General features: G+C 43.4%; 1 long non-coding RNA gene across 1 annotated transcript in view; it reads left to right on the top strand.

The window, feature by feature from the left end:
* LOC117076556 overlaps positions 1 to 5,359 on the top strand; it is a 222,821-nt gene extending 217,462 nt beyond the window's left edge. The window contains exon 3 of the long non-coding RNA XR_004434405.1: positions 4,607 to 5,359. This is a non-coding gene — a long non-coding RNA (uncharacterized LOC117076556). The remainder of the gene's footprint in view (positions 1 to 4,606) is intronic.
* The last annotated feature ends 18,445 nt before the right edge of the window (positions 5,360 to 23,804 follow it).

Consider the following 23,804-nt stretch of genomic DNA (forward strand, 5'->3'; position numbering starts at 1 on the left):
ATTCAACAGGAAGAGCTAACTCTCCTAAATATCTATGCACCCAATACAGGAGCACCCAGATTCATAAAGCAAGTCCTTAGAGACCTACAAAGAGACTTAGACTACCATACAATAATAATGGGAGACTTCAACACTCCACTGTCAACATTAGACAGATCAACGAGACAGAAAGTTAACAAGGATATCCAGGAATTGAACTCATCTCTGCACCAAGCGGACCTAATAGACATCTATAGAACTCTCCACCCCAAATCAACAGAATATACATTCTTCTCAGCACCACATTGCACTTATTCCAAAATTGACCACATAATTGGAAGGAAAGCACTCCTCAGCAAATGTACAAGAACAGAAATTATAACAAACTGTCTCTCAGACCACAGTGCAATCAAACTAGAACTCAGGACTAAGAAACTCAATCAAAACCGTTCAACTACATGGAAACTGAACAACCTGCTCCTGAATGACTACTGGGTACATAACGAAATGAAAGCAGAAATAAAGATGTTCTTTGAAACCAATGAGAACAAAGATACAACATACCAGAATCTCTGGGACACATTTAAAGCAGTGTGTAGAGGGAAATTTATAGCACTAAATGCCCACAAGAGAAAGCAGGAGAGATCTAAAATTGACACTCTAACATCACAATTAAAAGAACTAGAGAGGCAAGAGCAAACACATTCAAAAGCTAGCAGAAGGCAAGAAATAACTAAGATCAGAGCAGAACTGAAGGAGATAGAGACACAAAAAACCCTCCAAAAAATCAATGAATCCAGGAGTTGGTTTTTTGAAAAGATCAACAAAATTGACAGACCGCTAGCTAGACTAATAAAGAAGAAAAGAGAGAGGAATCAAATAGACGCAATAAAAAATGATAAAGGGGATATCACCACCGACCCCACAGAAATACAAACAACCATCAGAGAATACTATAAATGCCTCTATGCAAATCAACTAGAAAATCTAGAAGAAATGGATAATTTCCTGGACACTTACGCTCTCCCAAGACTAAACCAGGAAGAAGTTGAATCCCTGAATAGACCAATAGCAGGCTCTGAAATTGAGGCAACAATTAATAGCCTACCCACCAAAAAAAGTCCAGGACCAGATGGATTCACAGCTGAATTCTACCAGAGGTACAAGGAGGAGCTGGTACCATTCCTTCTGAAACTATTTCAATCAATAGAAAAAGAGGGAATCCTCCCTAACTCTTTTTATGAGGCCAACATCATCCTGATACCAAAGCCTGGCAGAGACACAACAAAAAAAGAGAATTTTAGACCAATATCCCTGATGAACATCGATGCAAAAATCCTCAATAAAATACTGGCAAACCGGATTCAGCAGCACATCAAAAAGCTTATCCACCATGATCAAGTGGGCTTCATCCCTGGGATGCAAGGCTGGTTCAACATTCGCAAATCAATAAACGTAATCCAGCATATAAACAGAACCAAGGACAAGAACCACATGGTTATCTCAATAGATGCAGAAAAGGCTTTTGACAAAATTCAACAGCCCTTTATGCTAAAAACGCTCAATAAATTCGGTATTGATGGAATGTACCTCAAAATAATAAGAGCTATTTATGACAAACCCACAGCTAATATCATACTGAATGGGCAAAAACTGGAAAAATTCCCTTTGAAAACTGGCACAAGACAGGGATGCCCTCTCTCACCACTCCTATTCAACATAGTGTTGGAAGTTCTGGCTAGGGCAATCAGGCAAGAGAAAGAAATCAAGGGTATCCAGTTAGGAAAAGAAGAAGTCAAATTGTCCCTGTTTGCAGATGACATGATTGTATATTTAGAAAACCCCATTGTCTCAGCCCAAAATCTCCTTAAGCTGATAAGCAACTTCAGCAAAGTCTCAGGATACAAAATTAATGTGCAAAAATCACAAGCATTCTTATACACCAGTAACAGACAAGCAGAGAGCCAAATCAGGAATGAACTTCCATTCACAATTGCTTCAAAGAGAATAAAATACCTAGGAATCCAGCTTACAAGGGATGTAAAGGACCTCTTCAAGGAGAACTACAAACCACTGCTCAGTGAAATCAAAGAGGACACAAACAAATGGAAGAACATACCATGCTCATGGATAGGAAGAATCAATATCGTGAAAATGGCCATACTGCCCAAGGTGATTTATAGATTCAATGCCATCCCCATCAAGCTACCAATGAGTTTCTTCACAGAATTGGAAAAAACGGCTTTAAAGTTCATATGGAACCAAAAAAGAGCCCGCATTGCCAAGACAATCCTAAGTCAAAAGGACAAAGCTGGAGGCGTCACGCTACCTGACTTCAAACTATACTACAAGGCTACAGTAACCAAAACAGCATGGTACTGGTACCACAACAGAGATATAGACCAATGGAACAGAACAGAGTCCTCAGAAATAATACCACACATCTACAGCCATCTGATCTTTGACAAACCTGAGAGAAACAAGAAATGGGGAAAGGATTCCCTATTTAATAAATGGTGCTGGGAAAATTGGCAAGCCATAAGTAGAAAGCTGAAACTGGATCCTTTCCTTACCCCTTATACGAAAATTAATTCAAGATGGATTAGAGACTTAAATGTTAGACCTAATACCATAAAAACCCTAGAAGAAAATCTAGGTAGTACCATTCAGGACATAGGCATGGGCAAGGACATCATGTCTAAAACACCAAAAGCAACGGCAGCAAAAGCCAAAATTGACACATGGGATCTAATTAAACTAAAGAGCTTTTGCACAGGTAAAGAAACTACCATCAGAGTGAACAGGCAACCTACAGAATGGGAGAAAATTTTTGCAACCTACTCATCTGACAAAGGGCTAATATCCAGAATCTACCAAGAACTCAAACAAATATACAAGAAAAAAACAAACAACCCCATCAAAAAGTGGGGAAAGGATATGAACAGACATTTCTCAAAAGAAAACATCCATACCGCCAACAGACACATGAAAAAATGCTCATCATCACTCGCCATCAGAGAAATGCAAATCAAAACCACAATGAGATACCATCTCACACCAGTTAGAATGGCAATCATTAAGAAGTCAGGAAACAACAGGTGTTGGAGAGGATGTGGAGAAATAGGAACACTTTTACACTGTTGGTGGATTGTAAACTAGTTCAACCATTATGGAAAACAGTATGGCGATTCCTCAAGGATCTAGAACTAGATGTACCATACGACCCAGCCATCCCACTACTGGGTATATACCCAAAGGATTATAAATTACTCTACTACAAAGACACATGCACACGTATGTTTATTGCGGCACTATTCACAATAGCAAAGACTTGGAATCAACCCAAATGTCCCTCTGTGACAGACTGGATTAAGAAAATGTGGCACATATACACCATGGAATACTATGCAGCCATCAAAAAGGATGAGTTTGCGTCCTTTGTAGGGACATGGATGCAGCTGGAAACCATCATTCTTAGCAAACTATCACAAGAAGAGAAACCAAACACCGCATGTTCTCACTCATAGGTGGGAACTGAACAATGAGATCACTTGGACTCGGGAAGGGGAACATCACACACTGGGGCCTATCATGGGGAGGGGGGAGGAGGGAGGGATTGCATGGGGAGTTATACATGATATAAACGTCATGCACATGTACCCTAGAACTTAAAGTATAATAAAAAAAAAAAAAAAAAAAAAGAAAAGTCGAGGAATAAAGAATGGCTACTCCATAGGCAGAGCAGTGGCACGGGCTGCTCCAGAGAGTATGCTTACAGTTATTTCCTGATTATATGCAACAAAGAGTGGATTATTCATGAGTTTTCCAGGAAAGAAGTGGGCAATTCTTGAAACTGAGGGTTCCTCTCCCTTTTAGATCAAATAGGGTAACTTCCTGATGTTGCCATGTCATTTGTAAACTTCTTGGCACCGGTGGGAGCGTCTTTTAGCATGCTAATGTATTATAATCAGTGTATAATGAGCAGTGAAGATGAGCAGAGGTCACTTTCATCGCCCTCTTGGTTTTGGCAGGTTTTGGCCGGCTTCCTTACCACATCCTGCTTAATCAGCAAGGTCTTTGCGACCTGTATCTTGTGGCGACCTCCTATCTCATTCTGTGACTAAGAATGCCTAACCACCTGGGAATGCAGCCCAGTAGGTCTCAGCCTTATTTTACCCAGCCCCTATTCAAGATGGAGGCACTCTCATTTGAATGCCTTTGACAGAATCACGTAATCAAATAACATTTGCTGAGGACGTTTTGCAGAACAAGGGGGACTGAGGGCTGTGCTGTGAGGGCTACAGAAGATGTGCACATCCAGACCCTTGCCCTCAGTAAAGTGTCCAAATGCCAGCTGTGTCTGCAACAGGCTGTGAGACCTTCGGCACACCACAGCCTCTCTAAGCCTATTTCCTCGTCTGTGAAGCAAGGATAATAAAACTTATCTTCCTCGTTATACAAATCAGAGGTAATGTGCATAAAGCTTGTTGGATTGTTTTCAGGATTGGATCGTTGTTAAGAAACAGATATTATATGCCAAACTCCTAGCATAGTGCCTAGCAACTGGTAGGCATTAAATAAATGGCAATTACTATTGTTATTAATATGCTATTGTCATTATTTTTAGTGTGGATCAGTGTTAAAAGTGCTTCATGGAGAAATGGAAACCTGAAGGGACTCTGAAGGCGGAGTGGGGCTCAGCAAACAGCAGACGAGTTTCAATCCAAGCACCCATTACCCCCCTCAACACACGGCATACGTGCACCTCATCTCCTCCTGTGTCGCTAAGAAGCTACCCATAGGTCTGTCATTAATTCTCCAGAATCCTTGGACACACCCTTCTGCAGGGCTTTCTAACAGGAAAGACAAGTCTCAGTTTTTTTTTTAAGTTAAAATTGAGTACAGCACTCATACCTTTCTTCAAGTATGAACAGTCAATCAACAATGCCTCATGAGCTACTGCTCTCCTGCTCTTTGACAAGACAAATCTTTATTTCTTTGTGGTGATCCAGAAGGCAGTGGGAAGAATGACAGGGGCTTGGTTATCTTCAATTTAATCTCTACACTTCAATGGGGCTGGTGCAAGCTAGGGCCATTTTACTGCGCCCAAAGGAATTTAAGACATCTCTATTATCTCTAAAGAATCCAGATTAACATGCCTTCTTTGTGGGCAGGGAGACCTGCTATGAATTCTAGGATCTTAATTCAAATGCTTTCAATTCTTACTTCTTGTTCAGTTAATTACATATATGTCACTACAGTCTTTAGCTTTTCTTTTCATTGTTTTCTATGCTCCTAATTTTCTCTGAAACTGTAACATTATTTTAGGGGTTAATAAATTTGTAATTGGAAAAAATGCTTTTACTTCTTTAGCCTCACCTTTCCTCCCTTTCTGCTTCCCCTCTCTGACAAAACCTTTCTTTTCTCCAGTGTCCGTTCTTTCTGTAGGAAAACCACCATCATCATAATTACAATATGTTAAGTGACTACTATATGCCAGGAATTAGCTCCATTCTTCACTTATTTTATCTTACATAATCCTTTCCAAAACCCCCTGTCATAAGTAATATTATTATTCCTACTTTATAGCTGAGACTCCTGAGGCTAAGAGAGGTCGAGTGATTTGTCCAGTGCAGTCGGTGGGTAGAGCTAGGACTTTAATCCAGAACACCAACGACTGTTCTCTTCTTCACCATTACACTACTTTTTTCAAATTTCTAGAGACCTTCATGAATTCTTTGCATTTTTTTGGTAGTCTAAATATTTATATTCCCGAAGGTCAAGTAGCTGTTCTTAATAAACAATTGCGGCCGGGTGCAGTGGCTCACACCTGTAATCCCAGCACTTTGGGAGGCCAAGGCAGGCAGATCATGAGGTCAGGAGTTCGAGACCAGCCTGGCTAACACAGTGAAACCCCATCTCTACTAAAAAATACAAAAATTAGCTGGGTGTGGTGGTGTGCACCTGTAGTCCCAGCTACTCGGAAAGCTGAGGCAGGAGAATTGCTGGAACCTGGGAGGCGGAGGTTGCAATGAGCCAAGATGGCACCACTGCACTCCAGCCTGGGCGACAGTGAGGCTCTGTCTCAAAAAAAAAATTAATTAATGAATTAATTTAAAGAATAAAAATAAACAATGACTTCCGTGGAAGCAGTTACAAGCTGCCTTGAAGCAACTGCCCACAGTGGTTTTCTGACCTAGGTGAACTTGAAAATGGAATGATCAGCTATCGGCTACATGGTTTTGTTCTTTTCAGAAACAAGGGAAAGGACAATGTGACTTTGCAAATATCTAGGGGACTACAGCTTAATATTCTTAGCATAGCAGAACAGTACTGGGAATCCCAGGGTCTTCTACTGAAATTCCCCTAACAATTCCTCAAAATATTTCCCCCCCCCAAAAAAAACCTCAGCTCTGAAAGTTTACATGTGTTGATTGCCCCAGACAACAGGAAGTGAAACGACTTAGTTGGAAGCAGACAGGGTCAGGGTGGAGGTGCTGCTGAGTGTGGGAAGTCTGGAGTGTGGAGAAGGCGCCCGGAGAGACTTCCTGGTGAGCTCTTCAGAGGAAGGAGCAAGTGCAAAGGCGGTTGCACAAGCCGAGGGATCATCTTTTCTTCAACATGCACACCCAGAAGAATTTCAGAAGCTGCATGTGCTCTAAAGAAGAGCTGCTACTCTCTGGGTCTCTTGGGCTCCACACTGCTTCCTAAGTTTCTGAACCTCTGGAACTTTTCCTTCCCAGTGAATAACTCAAAGCCTTAATTCTAATGCAGCAGGTTTAAAGCACTTGCATGTGATTTGATAGGAAAGTCTGGGGTGGATAGTGGTCATGAGCAACAATATCCCAAAGTATTTGTTATTTCTGCCTGGCAATTATAAAGGATGAAAGTAACATGGTCATGGCAGAAATAGATGGTGGGTTAATGGTAGGTTAAGTTAGTAGATCTCGAGTGTTGGCAGTTTCCTAAGCCTTTGAGGTTTCCAAAGCTAACATCTTCAGAACCAAAGGGGCAATCTTCTACCGGTTACTGACTAAGAAGAGGGGGCAGTATCTCTCAGAGGGTATTTGGTAATGTAGGGGTGTCCATAGTGTCATGGTTATCGCAATGATTGGGGAGTGTTGCAAACATCTAGTGAAGAGGGCAGGGATATTAAGTGTCCCGTAGTGATGGAACACTTCTGTGCTGTGAAGAACCACTCCATCTCACACGTCAGCAGCACCCCTGGGCAGGTCCCTGCCCTCAAAGTGGTGCTTGATTCTGGACTAGGTCCGGAGCTCTGCACAGCCAATCTGAGCTTTATTTTCAGGAGACTTTGCTGAAAAGGGACTGATGACATCACCAGCATCATCCTCAACAAGTGTGTGTGACAGCCTGTGACGTGGAAGGCAGGGTGCTGCCTAACGAAAGGCTGCAAAATGCTTTGAGAATCAAATGGACTCTAATACAACTCCCAGTCTGTTACAATATCCAGGATGCTTGCACTTAACTTAGAAACGTAATGTATCCCCTTGCCTCTTTCTTCTCTCTTATTCTGTGCGAACAAGGATTTGCTCTATGAAGCCAGAATAAACAAACTTACATACAAGTTTCCGTTAGCAGTTCCATATCAGTATCTATCTTCTCATATGATGTGCTTTCAAGACTACAGACTTCTCAAAATAATCAAAAGACTCTAGTGTACACAAAAGGCTGACAAGGCTCTGATCTAAAATAATATTTTGGCCTTATCATTTGGAGGGTGTTTTGTGACGTTTTGACTCTAAATTTCACATGTACAAAATTACACAGAAAAAAATTTAATTCTTAGACATTCTGAAATTGTTTTAAAAACCCAAACTAGGGGGCGGAGCAAGATGGCCGAATAGGAACAGCTCCAGTCTCCAACTCCCAGCGCGAGCGACACAGAAGACCGGTGATTTCTGCATTTTCAACTGAGGTACTGGGGTCATCTCTCTAGGGAGTGCCGGACAATCGGTGCTGCTCAGCTGCTGCAGCCTGACCAGCGTGAGCTGAAGCAGGGCGAGGCATCACCTCACCTGGAAGCGCAAGGGGGAAGGGAATCCCTTTTCCTAGCCAGGGGAACTGAGACACACACCTGGAAAATCGGGTAACTCCCACCCCAATACTGCGCTTTAAGGAAACAGGCACACCAGGAGAATATATCCCACACCTGGCCGGAGGGTCCCACGCCCACGGAGCCTCCCTCACTGCTAACACAGCCGTCTGCAGCGATCTATCCGCAAGGCAGTAGCGAGGCTGGGGGAGGGGCGCCCGCCATTGCTGAGGCTTAAGTAGGTAAACAAAGCCGCTGGGAAGCTGGAACTGGGTGGAGCTCACAGCAGCTCAAGGAAGCCTGCCTGTCTCTGTAGACTCTACCTCTGCGGACAGCGCACAGCTGCAGTCCAACAGGGGAAAGAGCCGGGGCCGGTGCAGACGCGAACGACTCTGTCTGACAGCTTTGGGGAGAGCCGTGGATCTCCTAACGCGGAGGTTGAGATCTGAGAACGGACAGACTGCCTGCTCAGGTGGGTCCCTGACCCCTGAGTAGCCTAGATGGGAGACATCCCCCACTAGGGGCAGTCTGACACCCCACACCTCACAGGGTGGAGTCACCCCTGAGAGGAAACTTCCAAAGAAAGAATCAGACAGGTACACTCGCTGTTCAGCAATATTCTATCTTCGGCAACCTCTGCTGCTGATACCCAGGCAAACAGGGTCTGGAGTGGACCTCAAGCAATCTCCAACAGACCAACAGACAGTCCTTCTGACTGTCAGACGGAAAACTATCAAACAGGAAGGACACCTATACCAAAACCCCATCAGTACGTCACCATCATCAAAGACCAGAGACAGATAAAACCACAAAGATGGGGAAGAAGCAGGGCAGAAAAGCTGGAAATTCAAAAAATAAGAGCGCATCTCCCCCTGCAAAGGAGCGCAGCCCATCGCCAGCAACGGATCAAAGCTGGTCAGAGAATGACTTTGACGAGATGAGAGAAGAAGGCTTCAGTCCATCAAACCTCACAGAGCTAAAGAAGGAATTACGTACCCAGCGCAAAGAAACTAAAAATCTTGAAAAAAAAGTGAAAGAATTGACAGCTAGACTAATTAATGCAGAGAAGATCATAAACGAAATGACAGAGATGAAAACCATGACACGAGAAATACGTGACAAATGCACAAGCTTCAGTAACCGACTCGATCAACTGGAAGAAAGAGTATCAGCGATTGAGGATCAAATGAATGAAATGAAGCGAGAAGAGAAACCAAAAGAAAAAAGAAGAAAAAGAAATGAACAAAGCCTGCAAGAAGTATGGGATTATGTAAAAAGACCAAATCTACGTCTCATTGGGGTGCCTGAAAGTGAGGGGGAAAATGGAACCAACTTGGAAAACACTCTTCAGGATATCATCCAGGAGAACTTCCCCAACCTAGTAGGGCAGGCCAACATTCAATTTAGGAAATACAGAGAACGCCACAAAGATACTCCTCCAGAAGAGCAACTCCAAGACACATAATTGCCAGATTCACCAAAGTTGAAATGAAGGAAAAAATCTTAAGGGCAGCCAGAGAGAAAGGTCGGGTTACCCACAAAGGGAAGCCCATCAGAATAACAGCAGATCTCTCGGCAGAAACTCTACAAGCCAGAAGAGAGTGGGGGCCAATATTCAACGCTCTTAAAGAAAGGAATTTTAAACCCAGAATTTCATATCCAGCCAAACTAAGCTTCATCAGTGAAGGAGAAATAAAATCCTTTACAGATAAGCAAATGCTTAGAGATTTTGTCACCACCAGGCCTGCCTTACAAGAGACCCTGAAGGAAGCCCTAAACATGGAAGGAGCAACCGGTACCAGCCATTGCAAAAACATGCCAAAATGTAAAGACCATCGAGGCTAGGAAGAAACTGCATCAACTAACGAGCAAAATAACCAGTTAATATCATAATGACAGGATCAAGTTCACACATAACAATATTAACCTTAAATGTCAATGGACTAAATGCTCCAATTAAAAGACACAGACTGGCAAACTGGATAAAGAGTCAAGACCCATCAGTCTGCTGTATTCAGGAGACCCATCTCACATGCAGAGACATACATAGGCTCAAAATAAAGGGATGGAGGAAGATCTACCAAGCAAATGGAGAACAAAAAAAAGCAGGGGTTGCAATCCTAGTCTCTGATAAAACAGACTTTAAACCATCAAAGATCAAAAGAGACAAAGAAGGCCATTACATCATGGTAAAGGGATCAATTCAACAGGAAGAGCTAACTCTCCTAAATATCTATGCACCCAATACAGGAGCACCCAGATTCATAAAGCAAGTCCTTAGAGACCTACAAAGAGACTTAGACTCCCATACAATAATAATGGGAGACTTCAACACTCCACTGTCAACATTAGACAGATCAACGAGACAGAAAGTTAACAAGGATATCCAGGAATTGAACTCATCTCTGCACCAAGCGGACCTAATAGACATCTATAGAACTCTCCACCCCAAATCAACAGAATATACATTCTTCTCAGCACCACATTGCACTTATTCCAAAATTGACCACATAATTGGAAGGAAAGCACTCCTCAGCAAATGTACAAGAACAGAAATTATAACAAACTGTCTCTCAGACCACAGTGCAATCAAACTAGAACTCAGGACTAAGAAACTCAATCAAAACCGTTCAACTACATGGAAACTGAACAACCTGCTCCTGAATGACTACTGGGTACATAACGAAATGAAAGCAGAAATAAAGATGTTCTTTGAAACCAATGAGAACAAAGATACAACATACCAGAATCTCTGGGACACATTTAAAGCAGTGTGTAGAGGGAAATTTATAGCACTAAATGCCCACAAGAGAAAGCAGGAGAGATCTAAAATTGACACTCTAACATCACAATTAAAAGAACTAGAGAGGCAAGAGCAAACACATTCAAAAGCTAGCAGAAGGCAAGAAATAACTAAGATCAGAGCAGAACTGAAGGAGATAGAGACACAAAAAACCCTCCAAAAAATCAATGAATCCAGGAGTTGGTTTTTTGAAAAGATCAACAAAATTGACAGACCGCTAGCTAGACTAATAAAGAAGAAAAGAGAGAGGAATCAAATAGACGCAATAAAAAATGATAAAGGGGATATCACCACCGACCCCACAGAAATACAAACAACCATCAGAGAATACTATAAATGCCTCTATGCAAATCAACTAGAAAATCTAGAAGAAATGGATAATTTCCTGGACACTTACGCTCTCCCAAGACTAAACCAGGAAGAAGTTGAATCCCTGAATAGACCAATAGCAGGCTCTGAAATTGAGGCAACAATTAATAGCCTACCCACCAAAAAAAGTCCAGGACCAGATGGATTCACAGCTGAATTCTACCAGAGGTACAAGGAGGAGCTGGTACCATTCCTTCTGAAACTATTTCAATCAATAGAAAAAGAGGGAATCCTCCCTAACTCTTTTTATGAGGCCAACATCATCCTGATACCAAAGCCTGGCAGAGACACAACAAAAAAGAGAATTTTAGACCAATATCCCTGATGAACATCGATGCAAAAATCCTCAATAAAATACTGGCAAACCGGATTCAGCAGCACATCAAAAAGCTTATCCACCATGATCAAGTGGGCTTCATCCCTGGGATGCAAGGCTGGTTCAACATTCGCAAATCAATAAACGTAATCCAGCATATAAACAGAACCAAGGACAAGAACCACATGATTATCTCAATAGATGCAGAAAAGGCTTTTGACAAAATTCAACAGCCCTTTATGCTAAAAACGCTCAATAAATTCGGTATTGATGGAATGTACCTCAAAATAATAAGAGCTATTTATGACAAACCCACAGCTAATATCATACTGAATGGACAAAAACTGGAAAAATTCCCTTTGAAAACTGGCACAAGACAAGGATGCCCTCTCTCACCACTCCTATTCAACATAGTGTTGGAAGTTCTGGCTAGGGCAATCAGGCAAGAGAAAGAAATCAAGGGTATCCAGTTAGGAAAAGAAGAAGTCAAATTGTCCCTGTTTGCAGATGACATGATTGTATATTTAGAAAACCCCATTGTCTCAGCCCAAAATCTCCTTAAGCTGATAAGCAACTTCAGCAAAGTCTCAGGATACAAAATTAATGTGCAAAAATCACAAGCATTCTTATACACCAGTAACAGACAAGCAGAGAGCCAAATCAGGAATGAACTTCCATTCACAATTGCTTCAAAGAGAATAAAATACCTAGGAATCCAGCTTACAAGGGATGTAAAGGACCTCTTCAAGGAGAACTACAAACCACTGCTCAGTGAAATCAAAGAGGACACAAACAAATGGAAGAACATACCATGCTCATGGATAGGAAGAATCAATATCGTGAAAATGGCCATACTGCCCAAGGTGATTTATAGATTCAATGCCATCCCCATCAAGCTACCAATGAGTTTCTTCACAGAATTGGAAAAAACGGCTTTAAAGTTCATATGGAACCAAAAAAGAGCCCGCATTGCCAAGACAATCCTAAGTCAAAAGGACAAAGCTGGAGGCGTCACGCTACCTGACTTCAAACTATACTACAAGGCTACAGTAACCAAAACAGCATGGTACTGGTACCACAACAGAGATATAGACCAATGGAACAGAACAGAGTCCTCAGAAATAATACCACACATCTACAGCCATCTGATCTTTGACAACCTGAGAGAAACAAGAAATGGGGAAAGGATTCCCTATTTAATAAATGGTGCTGGGAAAATTGGCAAGCCATAAGTAGAAAGCTGAAACTGGATCCTTTCCTTACCCCTTATACGAAAATTAATTCAAGATGGATTAGAGACTTAAATGTTAGACCTAATACCATAAAAACCCTAGAAGAAAATCTAGGTAGTACCATTCAGACATAGGCATGGGCAAGGACATCATGTCTAAAACCCAAAAGCAACGGCAGCAAAAGCCAAAATTGACACATGGGATCTAATTAAACTAAAGAGCTTTTGCACAGCTAAAGAAACTACCATCAGAGTGAACAGGCAACCTACAGAATGGGAGAAAATTTTTGCAACCTACTCATCTGACAAAGGGCTAATATCCAGAATCTACCAAGAACTCAAACAAATATACAAGAAAAAACAAACAACCCCATCAAAAAGTGGGGAAAGGATATGAACAGACATTTCTCAAAAGAAGACATCCATACCGCCAACAGACACATGAAAAAATGCTCATCATCACTGGCCATCAGAGAATGCAAATCAAAACCACAATGAGATACCATCTCACACCAGTTAGAATGGCAATCATTAAGAAGTCAGGAAACAACAGGTGTTGGAGAGGATGTGGAGAAATAGGAACACTTTTACACTGTTGGTGGGATTGTAAACTAGTTCAACCATTATGGAAAACAGTATGGCGATTCCTCAAGGATCTAGAACTAGATGTACCATATGACCCAGCCATCCCACTACTGGGTATATACCCAAAGGATTATAATTACTCTACTACAAAGACACATGCACACGTATGTTATTGCGGCACTATTCACAATAGCAAAGACTTGGAATCAACCCAATGTCCCTCTGTGACAGACTGGATTAAGAAAATGTGGCACATATACACCATGGAATACTATGCAGCCATCAAAAAGGATGAGTTTGCGTCCTTTGTAGGGACATGGATGCAGCTGGAAACCATCATTCTTAGCAAACTATCACAAGAAGAGAAACCAAACACCGCATGTTCTCACTCATAGGTGGGAACTGAACAATGGGATCACTTGGACTCGGGAAGGGGAACATCACACACTGGGGCCTATCATGGGGAGGGGGGAGGAGGGAGGGATTGCATTGGGGAGTTATACATGATATAAACGTCATGCACATGTACCCTAGAACTTAAAGTATAATAAAAAAAAAAAAAAAAAAAAAAAAACCCAAACTATTTATTATGGTCAAACATGCCAAAGGTAACTCGCCCTAAATACATTTTCTTCAACTGCAAAAGAAATGAATAAATTATGGAAGAATAGCAGATTTTATAATTTTGACAAGAGTCTGCATTTTCTGAACATTGATGTATATATATATACCTAAAGACACCCTATTCTATGTTCCAGAGTGAATTCTTATGCTGTGAGTTCTACCTTCAACAGCACTAGTGCTAAGTAGGGTAAGAGCTATGCAGATCTCTCTGCTAACTCCTCCTCCCCAACCCCAAATGTCTGTTCCATGGCTCAGTTCCATTCCTCTGCATTCCTTTCCTTGCATATGTTACAGGAAAGTGGTCCCGATCCAGACCCCAAGAGAGGGTTCTTGGATCTCACACAAGAAATAATTCTGGGCGAGTCTGCAGTGCAAAATGAAAGCAAGTTTATTACAAAAGTAAAGGAATAAAAGAATGGCTACTCCATAGACAGAGCAGCCCCAATGGCTGCTGGTTGCCCATTTTTATGGTTATTTGTTGATGATATGCTAAACAAGGGGTGGATTATTTACGCCTCCCCTTTTTAGACCATATAGGGGTACCTTCCTGATGTTGCCATGGCATTTGCAAACTGTCATGGCGCTGGTGGGAGTGCAGCAGTGAGGATGACCAGAAGTCACTCTCATCACCGTTTTGGTTTTGATGGGTTTTGGTCGACTCCTTTACTGTGACCTGTTTTAACAGCAAGGTCTTTATCACCTCTATTTTGTGCTGACCTCCTATCTCATCCTGTGACTTAAAATGCCTTAACCGTCTGGGAATGCAATCCAGTAGGTTTCAGCCTCATTTTACCCAGCTCCTATTTAAGATGGAGTTGCTCTGGTTCATATGTCTCTGACACATAGACTCCTGAAACTTGACCTTTCACCTCTCACCTTTCTCTAGGTTGCCTAAAACTGCATTTTCATTTCTGACCTCTCAACACATACCTAGTCACATTTAATATTGCCTAATGTGCATTGCACATGCAGGTTATGTCTGCCTTCCAACAGTGTCCCCAAACACCACCTCTCCCCTCTTCTTCCTAATTCTTTCAGTTTCTCCGGGCTGTCTCACACCCTTTCAAATGAAAGCAAAATTGGGAAGACAGAGAAAGTGAAAGTGGATTTCAATTGTAGCTCATAATACCTTGTGTTCTCAGCAACCCACTCCACCACTCTACGACCAAATAAGAAACATCTCTGGGGCTAGATGCTTCTTGTATCCCCAGAATCCACAATTCATATACGGCTAAGAAGGTTGGGAAGGATGAAACTATAAACTGAAGATAAAATCCTAAGCTCCCTAGCTGACGGAATGGATTCGCTCTTGTCCAAGGAGGCCTCAGAAAATGTTAAAAACCGAGCCTTGACAGGAGATCAGATACGCCTCATTCTGGCCCCTCCCTTTTATGGATTAGAAGGAATCGAGCAGCATTAATGTTAAAAGACTGACAGAACAGACTCTTCGTGGCAATAAAATATCAAATTACAAACAGGACCTAGGGCCATGCCAGACAAGGGTTGAGTCACCCACCTCTACACTTAAAGAATAAACTGTGTTCTCTGCCACAAGGTTTACCTTTTTCTCTAGCAGCTAAACAAGCACTGGCCTCGAGATAAACAATAGTAAAACAATTTGCAGCCATTGCCATGCACTAACTGACCCCCTGTTCCACAAGCCATCACTACAGCTTTCATTGGACAAGAGACTGATTTCAGTAACTTTCTCCTGATAAGAAGACCACCAACCATTGACTGACTCTGGCCAGTTTACAGAGGATGCACACTTCAGTGCCTTCGCATCCTAAAAAGACCTTTTGACATTTAGGGCCTAATTGTAACACATTTAAATGTTAAGTCTTCATCCCTAGGTGAACACAGGTTGTATGTTACATGCATGTTTGTTCAATATGCATGTGTCAGGACCACCTTCGTGAATATTCACAGTTCCTCTTATAACCTGTTGAATATGTGTACTTGGCCAACCCATTCAGCTTAAATTCCTGCCCAAACCCTCCTCCTTCAAAGTGCCTGCCTTCGGTCTTTGCCAGAGGCTACACTTCCCAGCCTGCAGATGGCCACCTTGCAGGCTGTAACCCTTTATAAGAAATAAAGTCTCCTTTCCAAATTTATACATTTGTGATGTTTTAGTTAAGAAAAACAGTCATCTCAACCAAATTTCCTTTGCCAGTAGAGAGCAATAATTTGAATAATATATAACAAAGTGACAGAAATTCAACTCTAACCAGCTTAAACAAAGGCAAATTTTCTTAGTTTAATGAACTAAGAAGTCCAGGAGAGCCTGGACTTGGAGCACTACTGGATTTGGATGACAGACAATGTCATCAGGGACCTGTCTCCTCCCTCTCTTTAGCTCAGCTCTCCTCTTGATTACCTCCATTCTCAGACTCGCTCTCCCCAAGTTAGGCAAAGACAGTGACCAGCACTTCCTGCCAGCTTTGCACCACCACCAAGAGGAAAGCTCCAATGTCCTATTGTTTCTGCAAAAGGTTGGGAGCTGATGCTCATTTCCTCTGATTGGTCACCATGGCCATGCTCACCCCTAAACCAATCAGAGATCAGTGCCCTCACTGGCCAGGTTTGGGTCTAGACTCCTAGAGCCAGTCACTGGGATCAGCCCTAGGCAAATCACATGGACTGAGGATGGAGGAAGAGTGATCTTCTAAGGGTGGTGATCTGTTGGTGCCAGAAGAAAAAGAAGTGGATGCTGGGCTGGTAAAAATAGCAGATACTCACCATAATCCCTAATAATGATACCTACACTGTAGGATTGTGGTAAGAAATAAATAATATGGATTCAAGAAGTTTGAAAACCATAATGCAATTTTATCTAAAAGGTATTTTATTGTTAAGCAGATAATTCTACTTTTCCACAGAAAAACTTAGATAGATTGGGCCAGGCATGGTGGCTCACACCTGTAATCCCAGCACTTTGGGAGGCTGAGGTGGGCAGATCACGAGGTCAGGAGTTTGACACAAGCCTGGTCAACATGGTGAAACTTCGTCTCTACTAAAAAATCAAAAAAAAAGAAAAAAAATTAGCTGGATGTGGTGTCACACAACTGTAGTCCCAGCTGCTGCAGAGGCTGAGGCAGGAAAATCGCTTGAACCTGGGAGGTGGAGGTTGCAGTGAGCCAAGATCGCACCACTGCACTCCAGCCTGGGCAACAGAGTGAGACTCTGTCTCAAAAACAAACAAGCAAACACACAAACTTAGATATATTGCATTGATGCTATAGCCAAAAGCAACAGCCATTGCCTGTGCTGCTGGTTGGTCCAGCGGACTCCAGTGGCAGAGGAAGGCACCCTGGTTTTTTGGTGGGAAGAACCTTGGCTTTGAAGTCCTGCAAATGTGGCTTCTGGTCCTGATGGCATTTTTTATTGGCTGTGTGAACTTGCACATGCCACTTAGCCGCACTTCCTTCAACTGAAATGAGAGTAAATCACACTTTCTTGACACCCCATTTCTAGGTGGATTAAGATGTCATGTGCGAAGCACCCATGATGCCTGGCAGCGCAGATGAATGGTCAACAAATATTAGAGATATTAGCCCCTTCCCACTCCCGTGCCTCTAGGACTTATTTTATTGCTTTATTACAATTGAAATTTCAATAACTTAAGGCATCTTAATACTGAAATGTGAAACCTGGATAATACTATTTTTTAAAATAAAGAAACAGAAGTAAATCGAGTTAATCATTGCTGTGTTGCCATTTAAATATTTCCTAAATATCCTAATTGGTGGGGGAGGGAGATCTGAAAATGGAACTGGGGCCTTTGCCCTAAATATCCATTAACCCGGGCCATGAACTTTGGCTTCAAACGTTGTTGGTATCTCTGTCATAGACACACCAACTCAAACAGCACACAGGCCAGACCTAGACAGCAGGTATAGGGTTACAAAATTATCTTCCCAAGGTGCAAAAACTACAGTTTTTGAGACAAACCTATGAGTCAGTAATGGGAGTGAAATGTGAGAAAGGAGACCGTCAGCGATAACGAAGGGGTGACTAAACGAACCGGCCTTCCTGGGGGGATTTGATTTTCAGTGTGTATTTTGGGCCAGGTTAGATGGGAGCAAGGACAGGAGTCAACAAGACTGTAAGATGAGAGCTTGCCTCCTGAAGGAACTTGGGAGATGCCCCGTACGCACTCCCACGCCCTTTTCTGCTAATCGCTTCCTTCCTCCCTCAAATCCTTTTGCTCCAAGAATCATCCTCTGGGAAGAACATTTACTCAGTTTACTCATTACTGCCACCTCCCCCGCCACATTTATAAATGAGCCAGTGCTCAGGAAAATATACGTTCCCTTCTCTGCCTCCCCAGAGTCATAGCACCACAAAGAGCCACCTTAGGGCCATACGACGCTCCCAGCATTTCCCAGAAAGTTTCAGGCCCCTCTGTTTATAAAAGCAGCAACTAAAGGAATGCCAAGTGCCCTTCAGCTTTGTGTCAGTATAAACAAGTTTCACACTGGATGGATTGCCATCAGCCCAGAGTTTCCACAACCAGCACGAAGTCACTACCCTCCGTTTTCTGCCCTCAGCTCAACTTGGCCGCCCACCTCCTACTGTGTCTCAGAGCTGTGCTTCCTTCTGGGCAACTCTCTGAGCCTGCAGAGGGCAAGGCATCAGCCATACTGCAGGGTTTATTCATCACAATTTTCAGACAATTTCCTAGTATCTCAATCAATTCAGCGGATAGCTATTGAGAAACTAGAGAGTTCACTCCAGATGCACTGAGATGCAGTCTCCACGTGAAGAAACTCAGAGCGGGCTTGCAGCTGCAGGACGCAACTGCTGGTGCCCCTCAGTGCAGCCACGCCTGGCTGCCCAGCTTATCAGCTCTAACTCTGTGTTCTGAGGAAATCTCCATTCACTGAGTCCTGCACCTTAACTCAGTCTGATGATGGGATGAGAAGGACACAGTGTGGGGCCTTGATAGGAGAGGAGCCCCCTGAGGCAAGCTTGGGCCACAGTGGCCGAAGGAGTTGCCGACAGGACACTGCAACTCACTGACCCTCACTTCTTGCTTTCCTGTCTGTGGTCAAACCCCTGATCCCTGCTTCATCATTCACACATAGACCACTTGTCTCGAAGTTCCGAAGTTAGCAATGGCCAATCCTTTCCAGACCCCACCGGTTTACACAGCCTACACCCCGAATTCTACCTGTCTTTGTTCTCTGTTTCCTGTAAGACTGTGTGTGGGCCTCACGTCCTTGGCTGACTAGACTGGAAGCTCCTGGAAGGCAGGTTCCTCACCTGGGTTCTGTTTTCCTTCTCAGCACTTAGCAATCTGCTGGGAGCAAGGCTTATAGATCACTTTGTTGATTGTTACCAAAACATGGACTGGGCCAGTTCTGGGTAAATCCTTAACTTTCAAGGAGCCTGTGAGCAGACGAATGTCCGAAGCTGCTAAAGTTGTATGACTCAACAGACACAAACATAGACATGGTTGGGTCATTCCTTATTCCACAGCTGGTGCTCTGTCACCTGGGTCCATATCCTCCCAATAAACAATCTGGCTGAAAAGTAGGAGCCGAAGGGCTACGAGAGAACAGCAGGCCCAAGGCCCAAGGAGGAGAGAGGGGAAAGCAAGAAGGGAGGGATTAAGAAAGAGATCCACAAAGAGAAAGGGGGAGAAGCAGGCAGAGAGAAATTAGAGCAAAAGAGACAGAGAGGGACATGGAGAAACAGGGAGAGAAACAGTGGAGAGCAAGAAGGGTCAGAGGTGCTGAGGGAGGGTGGTAGAAAGCTCAGATGGTCTGGGATCAGGTCACCCAGCCATGATTTGTCCTAATAGTTGACCACCTGCTACGTGCCAGGAGTTGTGTTAGGCCCTGGACATACAGTGGTCAGGAAGGCAAGCCTGTTTCTCAGGGAGTTTCTATTCTAATGGAGGACTGATGATAACTAATATGCAATAAGATGTGTTGAAGAAAAATAAAGCAGAGGCTAAGGATGTTGGGGGTCACAGCTGTAATCCCAGCACTTTGGGAGGACAAGAAGGGCGAATTGCTTGAGCCCAAGAGTTCAAGATCAGCCTGGGCAACATAGCAAGACCCTGTCTCTATGAAAATTTTTTAAAAAAGTATTAGCCAGGCATGGTAGTACGTGCCTGTAGTCCCAGCTACTCAGGAGGCTGAGGTGGGAGGATCACCTGAGCCCGAGGCTTCAGTGAGTCCTGATCACAAAACTGCACTCCAGCCTGGGTGATAGAGCAAGATCTTGTCCCAAAAAAACCTAAGCAAAATAAAGCAGGATGGAAGTCTGCTCTCAAGTAGAAGCAGAGCTTCACTTAGAAGATTTGACTCCTCATCCAGTGCTCACGTGAAAGACAAAATGCACCAGGCCATCAAGGAGATGGTCTTGTTCAGGGTATTGCAACAGGGAGAATATTCATGAAAGGAGAATGTCTCAAAGAAAATGAAGGGGCCCTGGGGCTTTATACAGGCAGGTAAACCAGGGAGTCTCACAGGAATCTCTAGAAAGGATGGAGGCAGGTCTTACTTGACGTATTGGAGGGCAGGATGGTCCTTTGCGATTCTGCCATGGAACACAAAAGGATGGGGGTGTTTTGGAAAACAAAAAGGTAGGGGATCTCTTAAGCTCAGGTAAAGTTTAGCCTTGTCCCTAATATCCTGCCACCTCCATTTTTCTAAACACTGAGTATGGGCCCTTTGCTATGTTCATTTGCTTCTTACCTGCACTGTAATATGGAGTTCCTTCAGGCAGCACACAAGCCCTTTGTGATCTGATTTCTATCTGTTCCTAATTAGCTGAGGTAGGGAAGCACACGGAGAACACATGAGAGGATCCTGTGGGCCAGAACACCCAGCATCTCTGCACACCTCCCATTGGCCAGAACACAGTCTCGTAGCATCCTCAGCTGAAAGAGAGGTTGGGAGGTATCATCTAGCTATTTGACCAGGAAGGAGGAAATGGATGTTAGTGGTAACAGCTAGCCAGCTTTGTTGCATGTGCTGTTCCTTCTCTCTTTAGAAATGTCCCTCTGCTTCCTTCCTCACCTTTCTCTGATTAGAGGGTGCCAGTACATCCTTCAGGTCATGTAAGTGTGTTTTCCTTTAGGAAATCTTTCTTGACCACCAGTGTGATCAGTACTCCTTGAATGCCTCTGTAGCTCCCAAAATATTTTATAGCACTAATCAAACTACTCACATTGTTCATTTTCTCATCAGTCGCCTACACGACACCTTGAGGTCCCTGACATTAGGAGCTGTGCCTTTTGTCTCTCTGTCCTCAATGCCTAGTGCTGTTTAGCACTAGGCAGGCGACCAATAATGTCTGTCAAATAAATGAATAGCTCCTGCATGGTTTCTAAATGGCCAGGATCTCCAGATGTACTCCAGAAGGATAATTTCAACCAAGAAAAAGACACAGAAGGTCCCACAGTCACCCTAATAGCTTTTGTTTGCCATCTGGGCCTGGGTCAGATCTCACACTGGGACCCCCAGGAAGAAGCTTAGTGATATGGATGTTAGAGATGCAAAGAGAGCTCAGGTGCCTTATTTTGAGCTCAGCCCACTAACCATCTTTACAGCTTGATTAGCCTTTAGAGAGAAAAGAGAACTTTGGCCTCAACTTCCTGGCAGGTAAGGAAAGAGATTAGCAGATACCCATTGTGAGAACCGGCCTAAGAATACAGCCAACTCGGAAGGAAGGCAATGGGCTGGAATGGCTCCTATCCACACGGTATTTGGGTAAGTTAAGAAAAGTTACAGGCCGGGCGCGGTGGCTCAAGCCTGTAATCCCAGCACTTTGGGAGGCCGAGACGGGCGGATCACGAGGTCAGGAGATCGAGACCATCCTGGCTAATACGGCGAAACCCCGTCTCTACTAAAAAATACAAAAAACTAGCCGGGCGACGAGGCGGGCGCCTGTAGTCCCAGCTACTCGGGAGGCTGAGACAGGAGAATGGCGTGAACCCGGAGGCGGAGCTTGCAGTGAGCTAGCAAGACTCCGTCTCAAAAAAAAAAAAAAAAAAAAAAAAAAGAAAAGTTACATAGTGACACACTCTGGTACAGCTTCTGTGATCCCCACATTGCTCTCAGCCAGTTTGTGTCAGGACCAAAGACAGTAAAATCTTATTAACACAGGAGAGAAAGACTGAGTCATTTCCATAATGACTGGTTCACAGCAGGAATCATTACCAAGCCTGAGGCTGAGAAAATGGCGCTCTCTTTTTATGTGGAGTTATTTGCTGGAGTCTCACCTTTACGACTTTTGAAGAAGGAATTATATGACTCATACATCCAAGAACAAATAAAACAGGGATGCTACCTCGTGGTGTTGTGAGTAGTCAGAAAGCAATGTGACCAGTACCTATGGCTTCAGCGGGGCAGAGCAGAAAGGGGTGGTGTTGAGGAAGGCCTGGGAGGAGTTGGGTGTCTGCATCTCTTGGGCCTGCCAGGGTCCCCTTGCCACCACCAGTACTCATGTTTGAGGTTCATTAGGGCCAAGCAGGTAAGGAAAAGGAATAGAACATAAATTTCATAACTTTAAATGGTTGACTTGGGCTCTATATGTGGTAAATCCAATGAAATAAAGGTGAATCTTGCCTTTTAAATCTTATGCCTTCATTTAGGTTCCAGTGCTTCTCTTCCTGGTTGGGCTCGTTCTTATCCAAGCCTTTTGAGGGCCATGGAGGGTGTCTGAGGGCACAACAATGGGCCTCCTTAGGGACACTGTGGCCTCAGGACCTGCATTCCCAAATGCTTCTGTTCTCTTTAGCTCTCCTCACAAGGGGAAACTGCTGCGATCTCTCTTCTGTGGAGTTGTAGGTATGTGCCTGCATTAAGCAGAAATGTTGAGCTGCTCAGATGATGATGATGATGATAATAGCTAACTGTCACTGAAACTTACGACGTACTAGGCACTAAGTTAGGGTGTTTACATGCAAGATCTTGTTTAACTCTCATAATCACTCTATAAAATATGTACGACATCCACTCATCGTTTTAGGTAGAAAACATCCTGGTAGGGAAGATTCTGAGAAATTCAGCTCCAAAATAGAATCATATTAGGAAACTCACCTAGAAGTCCTGGCAAGGATGTGTTTCTGAGTTCATGGTTGTGCCCTGGGAACCAGCACAGGCTCCTTCTTCAAATTTCATTTCAAATTTTATCACTTTTCACCACCCCCACTGTAACGATTTTAATCCACTTACCATCCTCTCTCACCTCAGCTACAAATAATAACAAATATTTTTGAGCTATTCTTGGGTACCAGACATTGTTCTAAACACTTTACATGTTTGTTATGCCTTAATCTTCACGGTAACACAAGGTAGGGCTCATGATGGAGACCGCTGCATTGCACGGCTCTGAGAGGTACTATTCACGCTGCACTCGTTGGACTCCAGGGGGAGGTTCTAGAGTTGTACAATGTGGTAACCCTGTTATCATCTCCATTTTATAGGTGAGAGAAGTGAAGTGCAGGGGAGTTATTTAACTTGTCCATGCTCATGCTGCTCATCATTGGCAGAGACATGCTTCAAACCCTGGCAGTCTGGCCCTGGAGCCTTCCCCACTGTTATACTGCTTCTCCATCCCTATACTAGCCTCCCGGTTGGAGCCTCTGCTCTTGCCCTTCTGTACTCTCCAGTGGCTAACGTGATCCTTTCAAAGCACATAAACAATGTAATGACTCAAAACCCTCCAATAGCTTCCCATCAATCCTAGAATACAATCTGAACAAATTTCACAGCATGCCCCATGAGGTTCTATGTGGTCTTCCCCGACCCCATGCCTCCAGGCTCCTATGTGATAACCTTCTCCCAGCTCACTATCTTTTTGTTTTCCTGAGACCATACCCTCC

Source organism: Trachypithecus francoisi, unplaced genomic scaffold, assembly GCF_009764315.1.
Source record: "Trachypithecus francoisi isolate TF-2019V2 unplaced genomic scaffold, Tfra_2.0 Lachesis_group5, whole genome shotgun sequence".
Lineage (NCBI taxonomy): Eukaryota > Metazoa > Chordata > Mammalia > Primates > Cercopithecidae > Trachypithecus > Trachypithecus francoisi.